Source organism: Eumetopias jubatus, unplaced genomic scaffold, assembly GCF_037043125.1.
Source record: "Eumetopias jubatus isolate StellerSeaLion01/CBP00866 unplaced genomic scaffold, mEumJub1_p1.0 scaffold_2, whole genome shotgun sequence".
Lineage (NCBI taxonomy): Eukaryota > Metazoa > Chordata > Mammalia > Carnivora > Otariidae > Eumetopias > Eumetopias jubatus.
In genome coordinates, this window is record NW_028274808.1 from 150525635 (window position 1) to 150548386 (window position 22752).

Sequence of the window (22752 nt, forward strand, 5' to 3'; positions counted from 1 at the left end):
AATGTTATAATATTTCCATTGAGAACAGTAATAAGTTTTAGTTTCTAAAAATTATACTAAAATGTATTGAAAGTGGAGAATGTACAGAGGAGGACAGTTAAAATTTTTGGTGGGGAGGAAAGCTTATAGAGTGGATACATGGAGAAAAAAAAATATTACTATGATATTTCTCAATCCAGACAACTAAGGCCAAGAAGATAAAGACATATTTTATGGTCCATAAATTTACAAGTAGCTAATATGTATGAAAAATCTTGATATGCTAGAATAAGAACAAGCATGTTCATACATCAGTGATACAGTATAATTTATGTTTAGTAAATTATAAGTTTTCTTACCTTCAGGAAGTAGAACTAACAAGACATACAAAAGTATTTTAGATAAGCTTAAAAAAACGTAAAATAATTAAGATGAAATTATTCTTGAAAAACTTGCATGTAAATAGCTTTTAAATTTGTCATTTGGGTGAATAATCGAACTTCTTTAAATATAACTCTGGGTGAATTTGAGCAAAATAATAATTAGGATGAGCGTATAATTATTTGATCCATTTTAACAGTTACAAACTTTCTAATATTTGAAGAATTATTGATAGAAATGTTGCTCCCTGTGAATGACAAGAGAAGAAAGGATAATTAAGTAGGGATAAATTATCATCAGTAATTTTTCTTTTTCTACAGAAATTTATTTTTATATTCAGCGTTCTAGACTTCTTCAGACTAGATTTCAAATTCCTTCTTCCTTCTTTCCCCAATTTCTTGTTGGGATATAGTAGAAAACCAATAGCTTAATCAGATAACAATTTTATTTTTATCACAAATGATATATAGGTGTAGACAGGGGTACTACAGTTAGTCCATAATTGCCAACAAAACATAGTTACTTTTTTTCTCTCAACCAAGACATCCTTAAAACAAAAAAATCCTTATTTTTGTTCTCATGACATTACATATATATATAAACATATATAAAGTTATGTACCAAAATGTTTATGGCAGCATTAGTCTTTACTGCTTCAAACTAGAAAATGTCCATCAGTAGTTAATTAGGTAAATATTTTGTGATATATTGACACGTGGATGATTTATAAGCAACAATATGAATGAATTTCACAAACAAAAGTTGATTACAAGTCAGATACAAAAGAGTACTAACAATATATTTCCATTTTTATAAGGTAAAAAACTTGTTGAAACTAATTCATGCTGCTAAATTCTGGATAATTGTTATCTGTGGAGAGGTAAATTTGTGGCTAGAAAATAGAATGAGGGAGCTTCTATTGTGTTGGCACTCTTCTGTCTCTCATTCTGGGTGCTGACTACAAAAATGTGTCTAATTTGTGAAAATTCAGCAACTGTAAATTTACATGTAATACACACACAGAAAAAAAACATTTTAATAAAGTCTTTGTTTCCAAAGTATTTGCTTAGTGTTCAGCTTGTGGGTAGCACTGGGTTCGATGGGCTGGGGGGGTGAAATTAATATGAATAAGTATTGTCACTCTTAAGAAATTAAAAGTCTGGTGGTAGAACGAAGTATGAAAAGAAAATGTTAACTCAGAAAGTTATGGGGACCATGATCCATACATTGGGACAGATATCAAGTATCAGAAGAGGAAGTGTTAACCCTTACTTGGAAAGAAAAAGGAGTAAGTGCTAGTGACATGAGAAAGTGGTAACAGAAGGTGTCTTCTCCATCCTCATCCCCACTCCTGGGGGCTGCTAGTGAAGGGAAAGAGAAAGGTATAATAGAAACTAGAAGGGGATCAAGTGAAAGATTTTGTTTTATAATGGAAAAGCATGTTCAGCAATATTGGAAAAAGACTATTTTATAAAAAGAGGTGGAGCTTAAAATGTAAATAAGGACTGTAATTACTGATAGAGTAAGGTACCAGTGGGAATAAGGGGGGAGGGGGGATAAAGGTACGAACAAAGGTGGAAGGACCAGCCTTGAAGAAAAGACAGACATTTCTGCCTATATCTAGACGATTTTTCTGAAATGTCCTGGAAATGAAATGTGGGGCCAGGTCAAAGGGATCTACTTCTTGGTCATGTCTAGCTCCATTTGGTAACGTAGGTCCTGCTCATTCTTCCCTTGTAGAGACTAATCTATGTAGCTGTGTTGAACTGAAGAAGACTCCGGCCCAGAATGCTAGGCTTTGCATGATATTTGCGAATATAGGCTTCAGAGACTGCCTAATCTAAATTAGATGTATAAAAACATATGCCTATAGGATTTGATGACTGGCTTAATCAATTTAACCTATGAAAATAATCAGACTCTAATTTATATCATAGAACAAATTAGTCCTATGAAATTTACAGATTAAAAGCTCAGAGCCAGGAAAATATTTTCTCTTTGGATGAAAATATTGTTAGATTAGTTAGAAATTTAGAATTAAGGTTTACTCTCAATTGCAGTAGCTTTACGCTGCCTAGATTTTTTGGTAGACTCATTCTGCTTATATGTTCCTCCATTTTATTTGTAAATTTAACATACTTACAGTTTTATTTTCTCTGGGTTTGAACATAAATCCTCCTAGGTTATTTAGGACTTACATTCAGCTACATATACTCATCTCCTGGTAGATAAACCAGATACCATGAACCCAAAATAGTTTTAATTATCCAGTTTGAGTTTGTTGTATAGTCTAAATCCTTGGTACTCAAAGTATAGTCTATAGACCAGCAGTATCAGCATTACCTGATAGCTTATTAGAAATGCCCCCACAGTGATTTGCTCAATCAAAATCTTTATTCTAACATGACATAACATGACTTCCAAGTTACTTGTATGCACATTAATGTTCAGTGTACAAGTTTAACTTCTTTGTTCCCCACCCCCTTTCATGTTATATTGGATTTCCATTGCTTATATACTTCCATGCTTATATAACTAAGTATCACAAACTTAGTGGTTTAAGATAATCTACATTTAATATCTCACTATTTCCATGCCTCAGGAGTCTGGGATAGTTTAGCTGGATCCTCTGCTCAGTCTCCTAAAACTGCAAACTAGATTATTAGCCATACTGTGTCCCTTTTTTTTTTTTTTTAATTTTCATTGAGGTTTATTGGCATATAACATTGCATAAGTTTAAGGTGTACAACATGTTGATTTGATATTTTATATACTGGAGAATGATTAAGACCATAGCATTAGCCAATATGTACAACCTGTCACATAATTACCATTTCTTTTTTGTGGTGAGAATATTTAAGATCTACTGTCTCAGCAATTTTCAAGTATATAATACTACAGCATTATTAACTATAATAACCATGCTATACATTGGATTCCCAGAAATTATTCATCTCATTACTGAAAGTCTGTACACTTTAACCGACACTCCCCATTTTCCCCATTGCCCAGCCCCTGAACACCATCATTCTACTCTTTCTATGAATTCTGCTTTTTTTAGATTCTATAGACAAGGGATACCATGCAGTATTTGTCTTTCTCTCTGACTTATCTCACTTAGCTTAATGTCCTCAGGTTCCATCCATGTTGTCCCCAGTGCCAGGATTTCCTTCTTTCTCCATGTTTACGTAGCACCACATTTTCTGGGTTTGTGGGTGGAGTAGGTCACAGTGAACCATCATCCCTCCTGCTGTGTGGCTGCTATTGATAGCACCTGCTTTTTTTCCATGTTCCTAGTCCTCTCTGTGTGTCTCTACTTTGTGGATCTGGAAACCTTGGTGAGGTGAAAGCAAAGTGGGACATTCCTGTGTTGCCCCCAGAGTCAGGGAAAGCTGGTCAGTCACCCCGCTTTTCCTTTCCCAATGAGGGGAACTGGAACTCTTTCTAGCTGGGGAATGTGCCTTTGTTTTTGTTTGTTTTTGTTTTTTATTTAGGTTAACTGTTTATTCTGTTATCCAACACATTGGTGAAGATCAGGAATTATGTTAATTTGTGCATCCCTCCCTCCAATTCCAACCCCTGAAAATAAAAGAAGGAAATTCTAAAAGTCTGAGAGCTTATCAAAGCTGATTTATTGATACCCAAGAGTGAGCTCTGTGCCTCATCATCACTTTTATTTTACACACAGTTCTCAGGTGCTTTGTTTTGAGGTCCAGAATCCTTAAACCTGTTTGTGCATCTGTCCTCCCTATTTCCATCTACATACTGAGCAATGTTAACTTGGGGAATGGGATGATGGCAAAAATGAAGCTGTCTTCTCTTTTTGTGCAGTTACTCAGTTTTCTTGTTTGTTTCTCTGTACCTCTGATGTTTCCTAAGTGGCCTCCAGAGCTCTCCCAGAGCTGATTTTGTATGTGGATAGCTGTCTAATTGCTAATCTTTGTGGGGCAACAAAGGCTGGGGTCTTCTATGCCAACTCTTTGGTGATGTCACTTTATGCTGTGTCCCTTTATGAAGCTCTGGGTCCTTGTAAAAGCTCAGGTGGTTGTTGGCACAATTCATTTCCTTGGAGCTGTAGAATTCATGGTAGCTATTTTTTTTCAAGGTCAAACAGAATTTCTCTGCTCTCAGGAAGGAATAAACACTACTTTAAAAGCTTTACCTGACTAGGTCAGAATCACCCCCAAACCCTTTTGATTAAATCAAAATCAAACTAATTAGAGATAATTGGAACAGCAAAATCCATTCACCTTCTCTATGAAACATATCAAAGGAGCAACATGCATCATAGCCACAGGTCCCATACACACATACAAAAGGAGGAGATTGTACAGGGTAGTTTATACAGGGGGTGGGAATCTTCAGTGCTATCTTAAAATCTGCCTGCCTATGTATATAGTCATAAAACAAAATGGGAATACACATGTATTTTAAACTTGTGCATATTCCATACGAAATAAATGCTTGGAGAAAATTAAAAAAGTATAATTATGAATATATAACTAATCATATGAAATTCTAAATTTTCATTTAAAATAGTACCATCAACTGAACCCACATATTCTACCCTTTCTATTAAATCTACTGGTTTGTTATCAGAACCAAATATATTCAGTTTGCTTTACTTTGAACACTCTATGTACAGATTTATTATCTTTTTCCTTTTTTTAATCTAAGAAATTCACAATTATTTTTTAAAATTAGATATGTTTAATTTTTATGTTATTTCAGTATATGGGTATGTTTGGTTTTGTTATTGGAGGTAATCTAAAAAAAATGATAAAGAAGACCTGGCATTTTCTAGAATATAGAAGGCTGAACCAAGGGCAAAATTCTATTGTTAGTCTGACAGAAAATACAATTTTTCACTATCAAGCTGCTCTGATTTTTAATTGTTACATTCTGAAGTGATAATTAGCAGTTGATGCTGCTAAAAGAGAAGCAATGGAATCTCTGCTAGATGTCATATCTTGCCGTGATTTTGAGATACACTTATAATCCTTAATTATAAGGTTTTACTGAATACACGTTGAACTATACTACAAATATAGATTTATTTTAAAACATCAAAGTTCATATATCATGGACAATATATTTTTGTATAGTGAATTATTTGCTTTTAGATGACACCTTTTAGTTTCAAAGAAATTCAAAGGGCAGGGTCTGTCATTTGGGACAAATGTCTTTTCCGGGTTGCAGACACTCTTTCTTGGGGACATCTCCAAGGACTTTCATATTTTAGTGTGTATCCAGATTTTCTTCATTTTACAAGTATATATCAGAAGCCTACTCTATTCTAGGCATTGTTACGTGTTTTGGATACACATGATGAATTAAAAAAAATGAGGTTCAGGTTGGGCATTGAGAGGACTAACAGATTACATACTTAAATTCTAAATTAATTTTTAAAAGGACAAAGAGAACAAAATGTCAGTTTTTCTCCTCATGGAGATTTTGTTCCACCTAATATTCAACCTAGAATCAAATAGGCGAATCTCTTCACCCAGTTTAGGCAATGTAGTAAAATCTACCTCTTAAATTGTTAGGATAATTAAGCTCAGTATCAATGATGGATAGTCTTTGATTTCAGCTTAAATTAGTGTTTGCTCTACAACAACTGATAACCAATACAGAGGTTGGTACCTAGATTACTTGAAAAAGAAGGATGCTATAACAAAATCCTAAAACAATGAACATGGACTTTGTAATGTCCCCAGAGGTGGAAGGTAGAAGTGCAATAAGAAAACTGCCAATTGAGGCTAGAAATAGCAAGGTGAAGATTAATCGGCAAGAACATTGCTTGTGATCTTGGAAAACAGAAAAAAAATCTATTTAAAATTGTGAATCTGACTAAAAAATTTTCCAGGAAGAATATTAGAAGTATTCATTGGTTTTATTTATCATCTATGATAAAGTGTTGCAAGAGACTAATTGTACTAATATCAGGAAATATTCAAATGTCAAGGTTTTATTTAAAGATTTATTTTTATTTGAGAGAAATAGAGAGAGAGAGTGCAAGGTGGAGAGGGGCAGAGGGAAAGAGCATAAAAGAATCTCAAGCAGACTCTCCACTGAGTAGGGAGTCTGACACAGGATTCAATCTCAAGACCCTGAGATCATGACCTGAGCCAAAGTCAAGAGTTGGACGCTTAACTGACTAAGCCACCCAGTCACCCATAAAAGTTTTATTTAGAGGAAATATTTTCAACCCAGAGCTTGCTAAGGTGGAAGATAAAACTTGTTTTCATTCTCATTCATTATAGAATTCTCTCACTGGTGTTTTGTTCTCAAATAGTTGTTAATTTTTCTTCTTGTGAGGGTAAGTGATGTCAGGAACAATCTATGTTGCCATCTTGGTAATGTCACTTCCAACAGATGATTATTTACACAAGAAGTGGCTTCAGAGTGTTGCCAGTAAAAATGCCCTTTCAAGTTAAATATTATCTCAAGAATGTGTCTGCAAGCCTCCTTTTTTTAAGACCTTAGAAAGATTCAAGGCAGGGTCTATAGGCTCCCTTAGTTAAAAAAAAAAAAAAAAAAAAAAAGTTTGTTAAAACTCATAAGGATGTTTTCCCACAGTATGTGGAGATATAGCCCAAAGTTAAGAGACGTTTACCATAAGGAGATTCATGTGGTAGCTTTGTCTAAAGGAGTGAATTATAATTTTTTATATAAAAATGCCTCAAAGAATTTAAAGTATTGTCCACTTTGAACTTAAAGGGCCAGAGAGAGAGATCAAATGAAAACAGCCCTCTGAGCCCCAACTTCTCCTTTTTTTAGAATCTCTACACCTAATGTAGTGTTCAAACTCATGACTCCAAGATCAGGAATGGTATGTTCTAATGACTAAGCCAGACAGGGACCATGCCCCCGACCCCAACTTCTACTTTCATGAAGCTAACTAAAAAAGCCCTTTGACCACAAACCTGGGCATTTCTTAATGAGAAAAGAGGTGTGAAAAAAGACCAAGGGTGGAGGGTGTTGCTGAGAGCCTCAGAGATGCTTAATGGATGGACTCTGACAACTTGGGTCCACATATGAACCAACGACTCTTATTTCTTCTCTTTTCAAATGGGAATATCTGCTGTATTAATCCCATTCTTCTTTCACCAATGGATGCTCTGTGTTTGGGGATAATAACTTGTCTTTTTGTTCAGAGATCTTCAACTAGAGAAGAGCCACATCTGAGGAGCTTCATTTGAATTCAGTCTTGAAGCAAGTGATGAAAAACTGGTCTTCACATTGGTGATTTAACGGGATGAAACTTTGAGGGACAGATGGATGTATTTGTACATGGGAAAAGTGCAGATTGTTGCAGCCACCGGATGTACTATATTGGATGGTCTTAAAATATGATTACCAATAATTTCTCCTGTTCCTGTATGGGAGACATGCCATCCGGAGGTAAGTTTCATCCTCCCTCCTCTTAAATTTGGGCTAGACTGTGGATAGCTTTGCGCAGTAGAAATCTGTAGCGATGACGTTTTGAGACTTTTGAACTCCAGCTTTAAGCAGGCTGGCAGCTTGAAATCACATAATTGGGGAGAGATTATTAAAAGCTTGTGGACAAGCAACATAAATTCAAGGATTCCCCATTTTTCTGAAGGTAGTTCAAAATATATAAAAGGATGGGTTTTGGCTTATATAGGATCACATACACAACTGGGCACTGACAATTTAAAAATTGAACATTGCCAGTACTCTGCAGCAATTGTGGAATTATTGCAGCCCAAAATCCTGGCCTATGGATTCACCTGGAAAATACATTAGAGGTACACAATTGTTCTGCAGGCTCCTAAGACCTGACCCTCACTTTAGTCTCTTGAAACACCAGGCTGCCCTATGCCTCCATATTTCAAAGGCAAGCTGACTAACCGATATATGGCCAGTCATCTACTAAGGCCAATGAGGCCAAAGCCCATTTGGCCTGTGACTCTGACACTTTATAAAGCTTTGCTGCATGAAATATCTGTCCCTCTGTAGACAAACTTGCAATTAGCTTTCCAGATCCATCAAGATCAAAAGTCCCTGCTTGCTACAAACTGAAGTCCTAAAGCTATTTGCCTAGGCTTCACCACTTAAAAAACAGCCCTTCTCTTTCCCCTTCCTCAACCAAAACCAAGGAAAGAAATAAACAAAAATTCACAATCATCCCACTACAAACTGCTAAGAAAAAGTGACTCAGAGCCCTTATTTGTTTAGGCTCTATTGCCTAAACATAAACACCTTGGATATAACAGCCATATAACTTCTGACTAAACTCCCTGTATATACTCATAGTACTCTCAAGCACAATGCACCGCAACAAAGCTTAAAGAGCTTGCTGCTAATATTGCTTTTCTGAATTAAGCAAGCTTGCTATGAGGTCATGGGCTTACTGAAAGACGTCATCTGAGAGTTAAGATTCTTACAAATGATCAAACACAGACCAGAGCACATTCTCTATTTATGTAGACAGAGTTCAAAGAAAAAAGAGAAATGAACTGGAAAACAGCTCTTTCAAACTTACCTATCAGTTCAGCCCTTCCTCTTCCCCTGCAGCAGGAGGAGAGAGTGAGGGGTAGAAAAGGCTCTAGAATTATTTTAATGTATATAAGTCTATATTAAACATGAAGCAAAAATCACTCCATTGTTGGAGCTGCAAGAATGTGTATTTGGGGAGCGTGTGAGAAGGTGGTGACGGTATGTGAAGAAACAAGAAGAAAAGTGAGAAAACTTTCCAGAGTGTTTAGATAGTAACACGGGGCACTGAGATAGAGAATGTCTGGATTGAGGGTGAGATTACTTCAGAGTGTGGCAGGCGAAGGCCTCCTGGAAGAGGTGACAGCTGAGCTGAGTAACAAATGATAATAAGAGCCATCCCTGCAAAGACCTGGGAGAAGAATGTTTTAGCACAGGAAAGAACAAGTTGAAAATGCAGTAGTCCCTCCTTATCTGTGGAGGGGAACATTCCAAGATCCCAGGTGGATACCTGAAACCATGGATGATACTGAAGTCTATAAATACTATGTTTTTTTCCTATACACAACATACTTATGATAAAGTTTAATTTATAAACTAGGCAAGAAATTAACATAATAACAAAATAGAACAATCATAACAGTATACTGTAATAAAAGTTAAGTGAATATAGTTTCTCTCTCCCTCTTTCAAAATATCTTATCAGTCTGTACTCACCCTTCTTCTTGTGATGATGTGAGTTGGTAAAATGCCTACCTGACGGTGTGAAGTGAGGTGAACAGCGTAGGCGTTGTGACACAGTGTTAGGTTACTAGTGACTTTCCAAGGATAGGTCAGAAGGAAGATCATCTGCTTTCAGACCACAGTTGACCCAGGTAACTGAAACCATAGAAAACAAAACCACAGATAAGGGAGGACTACTGTATCTAAGAATGGAATGAACTTGATATATTGGTAGTACATGAAGCTTAGGCTTACTCAGAGAGGGGTCATGTAAAAAAAAAATGAGGTGAAAGATGGACATGACTAGATCAGGATGTGTCTCATAGCTTTGTGCTCAGTAGGTGGTTTTCTATGGCCATATGAGGCAAATGGAAGGCGTGGGACAGAAGTTTCATATAGCAAGTTTATGTGTTTAAAGACCAGTCTGGATTTTGTATGTAAAATAGATTGACTGAAAAGGTGAAACTATTGTAGAAGTTTGAGAAAGGGATGGGTTAAACTGGAATGACAAGGGAAGAAGAATGGAAATTGATAATTTAGAAGACAGTTAGGTGGTGAAGAAAGGTATGATTGTGTATTAAATATCAGAATAAGGAAAAGGAAGATATACAGGATAATATCTAGTTTCTAAGCCATGAGCAACTATGGATGGTATTATTGATGAGAGCAGAAAACTAAAGATAACACACTGGAGTGGAAAAATCAATGGTATTCTTTGTGCTATATTAAGTTTTAGATGCATAATAAACATGCCAGATATATTTGTCTAAGTGAGTATGAAGAAATGAACATACTAGAATAGAAATGAACTTTTTAAGTGATAGCCTTGGGAGAGAAGAGCAGATGTCCCAAAACTGAGGCTTTAGGCATTCTGCCACTAAATAGATGAATATAAGGGGAGCCAGAGAAGAGTCTAGCAAGAGAGGTCATTGAATAGGGAGGGGAAAAAGGGAGAGAAGTGAATAACAGAAACTCAGTGAAGAAATTGTTTCAAGATGAAAGGATGAACTAATTCCCAGATGTGAAAGGCTTCAAAAACTGCAGAAAGATGTTACAGGGATGGCCACAGTCTTTTCTCTTTCTTCTCTTTCTCCTCTCTCTTTAAATTAGAATTTCAGAACCCACCTCAGAAAATCTAATTCAAAATGTCTGCGAAGGGCCCCCTGACCACATATGATTTTCATTCAAGTAATCTGAACCCCATTTTTAGAAACACTGTCATAGAATCATTAGGGAATGAATTGTCCCTTGTAAGTAGCTAGAATTTTTTTTTCTGTGTGTGTGAATAAAAAGAAGTCTGTTAAGGAAACACTGTGGCATTTGTAAAATTCTTCCCTTGTGTTCTCACTCCTAAAGGTAGTGGCAGCAAAGTCATCAAAATGTGGAAAGGTAATGTAATCAGTGGGGTTAGAGGGATGGGTGACAAGAGTGGTCTGCTCCAGGGTTAGCAATCAACTGTGGGATATTTAGAAACAACAAAACCAATAAAACTGGCTGCATTTTTATTATCATCATGGGTGGGCAGCTCTACACTGTCAGTGATAAAATGTTCCACTAAGCAATTGCTGCAGTTATTGTGAAGTTCTATATACATATTTATATTTACATATTTTCATATATATATATATATATATACATACACATATATGTATGCAGTTTTCAACTGAGCACATTTTTAATATTTATCCTTTATTAACCACATTTTATGTGGAAATTAAATTTGATCTTTGCTGTTTGCCCTTGATACCTGTGGACTCAACTATACGCATTTGTTTTAAACTAAATTCATTAAGATTTTTATTGGATTGCTTGAGCTCCCTTCAGGAGTAAAGCATGTCTCCAACTCTTTTGGTGCTACATATTTATTAAATGGTTAATCAAAATAAACAAAGATAGCACAGCCATCTTAAAGGCAAGGGAGAAAAAAATATAACTCCATTCTCTCATTCAGTGGGACAGCTTGGAGTCCTTTTGTTTTTGTTTTTTTAAGATTTTATTTATTTATTTGACAGATAGAGCACAAACAGGGTGAGCAGGAGAGGGAGAAGCAGGTTCCGGCTGAGCAGTGAGCCCAATGTGGGGCTGGGATCATGACCTGAGCTGAAGGCAGACATTTAACCATCTGAGCCACACAGGCACCCCAGCTTGGAGTTTTTATTTGTTTAATTTCCTCTTTTATTTTTTTCTTTTAGTTTCTCTCTCTCTCAATAATATAGATATATATACACAAATGTGTATATATATGTACATGTATAAATAATATATACACACATATTTTTATGCGGACATTTGAAAGCTGCTATAATTGATCCTGAAGACATGAAGATTTAGAATTGCCATTTCTAAAAATTCATTGTGAAATGGAATTTTTATGAATTTTTGCCAAACTTATCTTTATGTTTAGAATTTTTCTAAGCTATTTCTATATCTTTTCTTCATGTGAGAAAAACTTTTTGAAATAAAAATTAATAGAAAGCATTTTTTGATCAACTATGTGTAACGCTAGATTGACAAATCTGACAAAACTATCTACTGAATATGATTATGTAAAGAAGATCAATTTTGACGAATCCATTGACAGATTTCCAGAAGATATGCCTTAAAAATAGAAACTGTAATCATTATTCATTGCTATGACAGACCAATATGTAAGTATATATTTATTTTTCCCTGTTTTAAGAATACACTTGTATAATTGAGAAGAATTGTTCATAATTTTTATTGTATGTTATTTTTATTTTTGCTGTAACAATTATATATAAAAAGTTCAATAACAATAAATTCTCCCTGTCAGCATTTTTTTCTGTTATTATTATTATTCCATTATTATTATTCATTTTAGGTCATGGTTATAACTAAAAATAATTTTGTCATATACAGTAGTATGCTCTTTTTTTAAAAAGACTTTATTTATTTATTTATTTATTTGAGAATAAAAGTTTAATTCATGGCTTAAATATTTTTTTAAATTTTATTTTATTATGTTAATCACCATACATTACATCATTAGTTTTTGATGTAGTGTTCCATGATTCATTGTTTGCGTATAACACCCAGTGCTCCATGCAGTACGTGCCCTCTTTAATACCCATCACCAGGCTAACCCATCCCCCACCCCCTCCCCTCTAGAACCCTCAGTTTGTTTCTCAGAGTCCATAGTCTCTCATGGTTCATCTCCCCCTCTGATTCCCCCCCTTCATTTTTCCCTTCCTACCATCATCTTCTTCTTTTTTTTAATATATAATGTATTATTTGTTTCAGAGGTACAGGTCTGTGATTCAATAGTCTTACACAATTCACAGCGCTCACCATAGCACATACCTTCTCCAATGTCTATCACCCAGCTACCCCAATCTTCCCACCCCCCACCACTCCAGCAACCCTCAGTTTGTTTCCTGAGATTAAGAATTCTGCATATCAGTGAGATCGTATGATACATGTCTTTCTCTGATTGACTTATTTTGCTTAGCATAATACCCTCTAGTTCCATCCACATCGTTGCAAATGGCAAGATTTTGTTTTTGTTTTTTTTTTTTGATGGCTGCATAATATTCCATTGTATATATCTTGGCTCTTTCCAAAGTTTGGCTATTGTGGACATTGCCGTGGGTGCACGTACCCTTTCGTATCACTACATTTGTATCTTTGGGGTAAATACCCACTAGTGCAATTTTTGGGTCTTAGGGTAGCTCTATTTTCAACTTTTTGAGGAACCTCCATACTGTTCTCCAGAGTGGCTGCTCCAGCTTGCATTCCCACCAACACTGTAAGAGGGTTCCCCTTTCTCTGCATCTCTGTCAACGTCTGTTCTTTCCTGACTTGTTAATTTTAGCCATTCTGTCTGATGTGAGGTGGTATCTCATTGAAGTTTTGATTTGGATTGCCCTGATGCTGACTGCAAGAGAGGGAACACAAGCAAGGGGAGTGGGAGAGGGAGAAGCAGGCTTCCCAAAGAGCAGGGAGCCCGATGTGGGGCTCGATTCCAGGACCCTGGGATCATGACCTGAGCCGAAGGCAGACGCTTAATGACTGAGCCACCCAGGCGCCCCCGAGAAGTACGATCTTAAAAAAAAAAAAAGATCTGTTTCAGGTGTCAAATATGTTAAGTACACCACTTATGGTAATTCCTGTTCGGTCAAAGAGGAGATTCAGGTTTCCAATCAAAGACAATGCTCATGCATATGAAAGTAAAATTTCATTGTCAAGGATTATCAGAAAGAAAAGGAAATAATGTTGATTGTATTTATATTTCTTGAAGTCCACTTGGAAGAAAGGATAATTAATTCTAAGTCGTCAAAGTCGCTTTCAAACTAACTAGAACTGTATAGACAAGGGCATGCTTTTTATTAGATTAGATATCTAGAGTATTATAAGAGAAAATTAAATAGATCAAAGAAAATGAACTGATATGTTTAGAGGTAATTAGCAATAATATCTCTATTTTTTTTTCCAAAATTTCTCTGTGAGTTTTCATCATGTGACTTTATTTAATCATTTCAACCATCCCATGAAGAAATAGGTCAAGGCAAATATTTGGGACAGAAACCACATTTAATGGATTGAGGAGTGAATGGACTTTGATGAAGTGAAAATAAAGAAAGAAGGTAACTTGATTAAATTCTGATGTTTACAATATGTGATTAATCCTAATTAAAAAGCGTGGTGGCACTGGGAGTTTGAACTATAGATTTGCATTGAGATGTGTTGTGCAAACCTCCCTTCAGGACTCAGAGACCTATTACCCACCTGCTGGCAGATAGCATCAGTTGTTAACCTTCTTCACAATTATCTTGGCTGACAAGAGCCATATCACCAAAAGTCATCTCCTTTCCAAGGAGGTTTGCATCCAGTGAATGGTCAACACTGGATATAAAGACCTCATCATAACCTAGGACAAAGTTAAAAGACCATCCTAGAGTCAGAGCTCCCTATAGATCAGCTAAGGTCTTCACTGAGAAGTATCACAGCCTAACTTCTTCCTTCTTTAAGTTTTGCCTCCTTCCTTTCCTCTGCATAGACTGTGATTCCTTCTTGCTAATCTCTATCAGAGTTTGCTTGCAGTGGATTCCAATCTATGATGGGTGGTTCTGGAAGTGATTTAAGAGAGTACGGACTTCGATAGAATTTTGAAGCTGGATCATCTGTAATTCAAACGGCAAAAAGAACTCCGTTACTGATTGTTAAGTGGAATAAAAATAGCCCCACCACAAGTCTTCAGTTCAATTGTTAAATCTTTTATTGGTATGAGGTGGTATCTCATTGAGGTTTTGATTTGGATTTTCCTGATGGGATGGGTTATCAGTAGAAAGGACATAATATCTGACATGATGTATCAAGAGTTTGGGAAATATTGGGGGGATAGTTGGGTTGGGTGCCATCACTAAGCTCAACTGATGCCTTGGAATGGACTAACTAAATGTTGAGCCATGAGTTGGCAATTAAATGGTAAGTAGGAACTTCAGAAGGCCTCCTTGGTAGTACAGAATGAAGTCTTCATCTTGTGCTGCAGGTGAGTTCAGGACTTAGACAAGGCTCAGGACTTAAGCATAAAGGTATCAAAGGCCCCAGAGAATTTGGCAGGTCTATTATGCTAAGATCAGGGCCCAGATGGAGGAAGAATGTGTCCCTGCCAAATTAGATAGGGAACATCTGGGTTGATACACCCCAGAAGTTTGAATCCTCTACTCCCCTAAATCCTTTGAGTATATAGAACTGACCCAATTTTTCCTGGACTTGGGCCTTCCCCAACTTGTTAGAGATGATATAGAGACATCTCCCCTGCAAGCCAACAGGAATTCTTTCAGGATCCATTTTTGGCCGTGAAGACAATAGTTAGAATTAAGTCACAATATAGTGTGACTGGATATGCTGAGTTTGACAAGGAAAAAAGGCAACCATAATCCAAAGGACCTGCAGGATATTGCCAGCCTGTACTAGCCCAAACTAGGAGAATATACACAAGACTGCATTTTGAGGATAAAGGGAAATAGAACAAGGTTGGATAAGAAGAAGTCTATCAAATTAGGATTATATAATATAGCACTCTTGTAAGGACCTGAAAACTGTGCTAAAATGTCCACTAGCAGCATGCAAAAACCTATGTTTATACTTGCTGAGATAGTAATGCTAAAAACACAAGGGCAGATCAAAGAAAAAGGGATGAAAAGGATCTAAGAACTGGGCTTACAAGAGTGGATATACTACATAAAGCTGGTAAACTCATTAGAGGAGGGCCTGCATGATGCAACACTTACTGGTGCATTTAGTAGTATGCTGGTAAAAGGGTACCATCATCATTAATAAAGTCAATGGTGGCTCTTTTCATTTGGACAGGAATGACACTAGGAGCTGTCATTACAGAACTGGACTGTATATTAGGTGATACTGGTTTTTCACAGGCCAGGATCAATTACATACATGAGTCGCAAAGACATACTGCAGTCAGGGTGGGGTGTACTCATCCATAGAATTATGGAGATGGGTAATAAAACATAATATGCTTAGGTTCCAAATAGGTTCTGGAGGAAGGCCATGCCATTTTCAGTGGAGAATTTTATTCCTTTGGAAACACAATAGTTTATTTACTATTGGGCTCTTAGAGAGGTAGAGAGACTGACCATGAGGCAACACATAGCCATGAGATTTGAGGCTAGAGTTGACTATCTAATGCTGATTTATTTTAGATGCAACAAGTTGTAAAGTAAAGAAGTTCTGTAGTCATCTGTCTTAACATGGATGTGGTACATCCAGGATTGAGCATGGACAGGGCTAGAGGGCACAAGACAGTTGTATGAGAAGGCAGCCCAGATTCCCATATTATTTAACACTTCTCCATTAGCACTTCTCTCCCCCCCTCAATAGCACCTATAGCTTGTTAACAGATAAAGGAAAACCCTAAGCTCAGTTCACAAATGAGTCAGTTTGTATGTGAGTGCAAATGACAAATTAATGGTGGTTGCACTGCAGGCAAATAAGTGTGGCTCTCAAAAACAGTGGTAAAAGACAAGTCTCCTGGAGTCAGGAGTTCTGGACAGTCATGTGGCCATCGATTTTGTGAGGAAAGAAAATTGGACAAAATTAGAATATAAATGGATTCATGAGCAGTGGAAAAAATAGCTTGGTTTGCTGGTCATGGAGCCTGGTGAAAATGACTAGAAAATCAGCAGCCTGGAAAGAAGCATGTAGAAATACATATGGAAGTGGGAATGACACCTGAAGATCTTTGTATTACACCACAACCAAAGAGCATCTACTGTAGAAAATAGATTAGACAACCAGGTAGTCAAAATTACTTAGACATTTTACTTCACCCATCTTTTGTCATTGGGCACTTGACTTGTCACTAAAAGTAAAATAAGTGTGTTCAAGAAGCCAACGGTAGCAGCTGGATCTAAGAATCTAGGGTTGAAAGCCAACCGTGGACATCAGAAATCTGTGCTATGGAACTTTAGAAGTTCCCAAAGAAGGACACAGGAAAATTCTATTAACTATAAGCTTCAGTTTCCTCATGCCAGGGAACCGGCACACAAGAAAAAAGTCACCAAACTTGCAGGGGTAATTGACTGTAATCATCAGAAGGACATAGTACTGCCATTGCATAATGGGTTCTATTTTGGTTACTCTCTTGAAAAATTTTGACACTAAATGGAAAAATACAGCAACAATAGCCTAAAAAGAGCAAAATGACCAGAGGCTCAGATCTCTTACTGATGAAGCTTTGTTTCCTGCCACCAGGAAAACCTCTAAAACCATAAGAAGTTTGAACTGATAGTGAAGGGAGTCTTCAAGGTACAGTAAGGAAGGAACCAATGAATATCAATGAGTATCAGTCCCAAGACCAGTTGCAGCAGCAAAACTGCAGTTCAGTTCATCATTCCATTAACTTTCTCATACCAGTTTTCCCAAGGCAAAGAGGCATCCCAGAATCTACCTTGAAGACCGGCTCCCAAAACTTCTGTAAAAATGTTTGGTTAAGAGGTGGGCCTTAGTGAATGCTGGGACGTGCCTCCTTGATTACTCTTCATGATCAGGACTTATTCCCAGCTGCTGAGAGTGCTACCAGCAGACAGCACTCAGCTCTCGGTTCCCCTTCACATGACCTTAGCAGAAGAGAGCCACATTGCTACAAGTCATTCCCTCTTTCCAGAAAAGCCCATATTCAATGACTATTTCACTCAAGATAAGGAGGTATCACTCTTTAGCTCAATCATGGAACACTCTGGACTCGCCAGATGACCTGAAGTTTCTCCCCTGTCCAGTCCTGCTTCCTTCTCTTTCTTTCTTCCTCAGCTATTGATCCTAAGAGCGCTCCCTTCCCACAAACCTCTTGTACACTAATGTTTGTCTGACTTGCTTTCTGGAGTAGCAACCTATGACAAACGGTAAATTTTTTTTTTTTTTTTTACAAACGGTAAATGTTCAAATTCTTTTTCAAAATCCTGCATAATGAACGTAAACTGTCTTATTATAGGATGAACTAAATAGTTTATTAAATTAAATAAAATTACTTTGAGAAGTTTTATGGCCCTTAATTTGCATAATTTAAAAATGCCATTATAAAAGTATTTTTGCAATGTGTCATTCTTGTAAGTTCTAGCTCAAATGAGTATTTAAATCACCATCATTTTGTAATTATCATAATCATTATTATGGTTTCAATTATAGGGAAAAAAAGGCACCTGACTCTTTCTTTTTTGCCTGAAGACTCAATTTCTTGTTTGTTCTATTAATGCACTGTAAGAATTTAGAGCAGTCATTCTCTGTAAAAACTGACATTTAATCCCTCATAATAATGTCAAGATCTCAATCGGGAACATTTTTGAAGTTGACCTTTCAGGTGACTCCATGAAGAAAACATCAGCAATAAACACAAATCCAGAAAGACCTGGAGTTTTCAATTGCACAAACATTTGAAATTTAATAAGGGCCCGAAGTGTTCATTATTGTCATTATTGTTTGTTTATTTTTATTTTTTAACAAAAAATGTGTTCCACATTTAAAATTTATATTGTCTGCATAATATTCCATTGTATATATATTATGCAGCCATCAAAAGGAATGAAATCTTGCCATTTGCAACAACGTGGATGGAACTGGAGGGTATTATGCTAAGTGAAATAAGTCAATCAAAGAAAGACATGTATCATCTGATCTCACTGATATGAGGGATTCTTAATCTCAGGAAACAAACTGAGTGTTGCTGGAGTGGTGGGGGGTAGGAGGGATGGGGTGGCTGGGTGGTAGACATTGGGGAGGGTATGTGCTATGGTGAGTGCTGTGAATTGTGTAAGACTGTTGAATCACAGACCTGTACCTCTGAAACAAATAATACATTATATGGGGAAAAAAAAAGAAGAAGATGATAGGAAGGGAAAAATGAAGGGGGGGACATCAGAGGGGGAGACGAACCATGAGAGACTATGGACTCTGAGAAACAAACTGAGGGTTCTAGAAGGGAGGGGGGTAAGGGGATGGGTTAGCCTGGTGTTGGGTATTAAAGAGAGCACGTACTGAATGGAGCACTGGGTGTTATATGCAAACAATGAATCATGGAACACTACATCAAAAACTAATGATGTAATGTATGGTGATTAACATAACATAATAAAAAAATTGAAAAAAATAAAATTTATATTGTCATCTAAAAAACAAATGTAGGAGTAAATTAAAAAAATAATAAGACAAATAGTCATCTGAGATTACCAAATTTAATTTGGATAAACCTTGTACTTGCTTACATCATGACGTGATGTTTATTTTGATAATTATATTGGATACTTGATTGATTATACAACATGCTTTGTTTGATCATGGTGTGAATTTTAATTTTATAGCTCGTGGTGTTCATTGTAAAAGAACCTTGGGCTATTGATTTTACTCTGTTATGTATTGAATTGATTTGATTCATTCAATTGTATCTTGGATGTCTTTGCTCCTTTGTTGCTATTTCTCTTGGTAGCTATAAACCAGAACTACTCCAAAATTTCTGAATTCCTGTAATTAATACTTATCAGTTTGCTCATAATATCTGTGACAAAATGTAAAGGGCATCGTGGGAAATAAAGAAAATGGATCTGACACTGTCATGATCAGAGAGAAAAAAGTAATTTCTTAAGAAATGTAATAAGGGTTATAATGAGGAAAGCATAGATAAGTACAGCTCCTTCTAGATGAACTTTGGCCCAAAATTATGTCTTGACTGACACCCTCAATATCTTATTGGGAAATCTTTTTGCAAGTGTGACTTGCTTTAGGGACTCTAGCTTTAGGGACTGCTTATTATTTCTTTTGAAGTTTTCTGTCATATCAACTTAAATTTTCAAAATAACTAAATCATCTCACTTGAATTCTTCCTCAGGTCTCAAAACATCTTCACTCTAGTTTTGCTTACTTTCTCAAGCACTCGTGTACCAAATCACCATTAAATAATAGTATTCAGTTTCCCAGACTGTTATACAAAGCAGTAATGAAACATACTTTTATCCCTTCCATATTTCATAAATTCATCATGCTTGATAACACCAGAGCTATTCATCATCTAACACCAGGATTATTGCAAGGACTATTTAATTGTCTTTTTGTTCAAATATTTTACCTCACTCAATTCTTTCAAAATCTTCAGTTAGATTAATTATTCACAAACAGTAACAACAACAAAATTAGATTAGTTATAATTTCATTAAGAAATAACTTCCTGATTATTCATAATCTAAACAGATGACATCTGAGTATCCTGCTCAAGGTATCACAACTATTAGGTATCAATAATCAAGGAGTCAAACTCAGGGATTCTTACCTTGGCAGACATGTTCTTCACCACTATGCAAGCCTACCTTTTATTTATCACCCTGAACACAAAAAGTAGGAAATGAGATGATAAATTGTACAGCTTACGAAAGCCACAGATGCGTAGTGGGTTAGAGAAAATACATTGTAGGATAATGAGTGATTTTTAAAAATTTAAATAGGCAAAGTCTAAACATTATCCTTCTTTTCTTAGATATAGAAGTTCATAAAGTACAAACATGTTGGAAAGAGCCTCGCTGGTATTTGTGGAAGGCACAGGGAATTCCAGAAACAGGAAAGAGCGAATTCAAAGGTCCTACAGAGGGAAGAGCTCCGTGGTTTGAAAAAGCAGCAGGGAGTCAGTGCAGCTGGAACAGAGTGAATGAAGGTCAGTATATTGTATGTGGTAAGATGATGAATAGGACCCAGATCCTGTAAGGCCTTGGAAACCATAATTAGGATTTTGGTTTTTACTCTTAATGTGATAAAAAGCCACTGAAGGGCTTTAAAGAATGGAATAATAAACATATGACTTACCTTTTGTCAGGAAAATTATGATTTTACTCTTAGGTGCTATATTAAAAGTAGACTGAAGGACAAGGGCAGAAGTGGTAAGATCAGTTAAGAGGACATTCAGTAATCCAGATAAGAGAAGATTGTAACTTAGATTGGGATAATAGCAGTAGAGATGGTAAGATATATCTAACAGGATTTAGTAAAGCGGTAGATGGGGAGAAAAAAAAAAGATTCAAGAATGGCTCCAAGTTCTTTTAGTTTGGGCAATTTTGAAGAAAAAAAAATTTCCATTTACTAGAATGATAATTACCGAAGCAGAATAAGGATTTGACAGCAAATATCAAGAGCTCAATTTTGTATATGTTAACTTTGAAATGTTTATTACATTTTCATATGGGACTCTCTCCCAATTCACGAGAAAGGTCTAGCATACAGATATCAGTACAGAAATGTTGGCCAATAGATAGTATTCAATGGAGTAAATGAGGGTAGAAAATCCCAATGCTTCAAGTTTGGGAAAAAGAAGAATCATTACAAGACAAAAGAGAATGAAGCCATTGAGTTATTATGGAACAAAGATTGTACTGAGTGTTAAAAGTCAAATGAAGAAAATTGTGTATAGTGACTGACTATATCAAATGCTGCTAATAGGTGAAATGAAATGAGATCTGAAAACTGGCCATTAGATCTAAAAAGGTGACTATGACTAGAACTCTGGTAAGTTTCATAGGAATAGTGGGTTTCAAATTCCAATGGAAATGAGTTCAAGAGAGGATGGGAAGGGAAACATTGGATAGAATGGACAATGAAAATTCATTTCAGGAGTTTTGGTACCAAGAGAAAGAAAAGAATACAATGGGTCAAAAGGAAATGGAGTCTGTGAGTATTAAGCAATAAACTTCAATCTCTAACTACCACATACTTTCTTACACAGATTTTATTAACCTTATGACTGAAAAAAAGAGAAGAATTAATCTAACATGTATAACTCTGATGGTTAATTTTATTCATCAATTTGCCTAGGCTAACAGGTGCCCAGCTAGCAGGTAAAACATTGTTTTTGGATTATCTCTGAGGAAGTCTCTGGAGGAGATTAGCATTTGAATCAATTGACTGAGTAAAGAGGATTGCTTTCACCAATATGAGTGGGCATTATCCAATCATTGAGGGTATGAATAGAACAAACAAGTGGAGGAAAGTTGAATTCCCTCTCTCTGCTTGAGTTGAGATACACATCTTCTCCTGTCCTGGGACATCTTTGGTCCTGTTCTCAGGCCATCGGACTCAGACCAGAACTAAGACCACGTGCCCCTCAATTCTTGGGCCTTTGGACTCAGACTTACCCCATGAACTCTCCTGGTTCTCAAGTCTTCAGACATTATCTGAATTACATTATTTACTTTCCTTGTTCTCCAGCTTGCATATGGCAGATCCTGGCACTTCTCAGCCTCTATAATCTCTTGAGCCAATTAGTACAATCAGTCAATGGATTAATCAATCTCCAATCGGTTCAGTTTCTCTATACATATTAATACAACAACTAAACTTGGAAGAGAATGCTATCAGAGGAAAAGGCAGGAAGTATGGAGCTAGAATTCTTTGTTTCTGCAAACAAATTTTTTATCTTCTACAGTACTGTTAAATGCGTTATGTGAATACCTGATAAAAGGGAGTATCATTCATGTGAAAACATGAGTTCTGTAGAGAAAACAATGTTCTAGGAATATTCCTCATTAGAACCAGGTCTTTGCCAGCAAAAATGGCTAATATTCAGGAATGAAAACAATCTCATCAGGCTAAGGCAGACAATTGGGAGAGGTCAGTAGCAAAAAACCCCACAGAACTCTTAGATGTCAAATGTCTGAACTGGGACACCAAAGATTATACAACACTCTAGGGTGTGGGCAC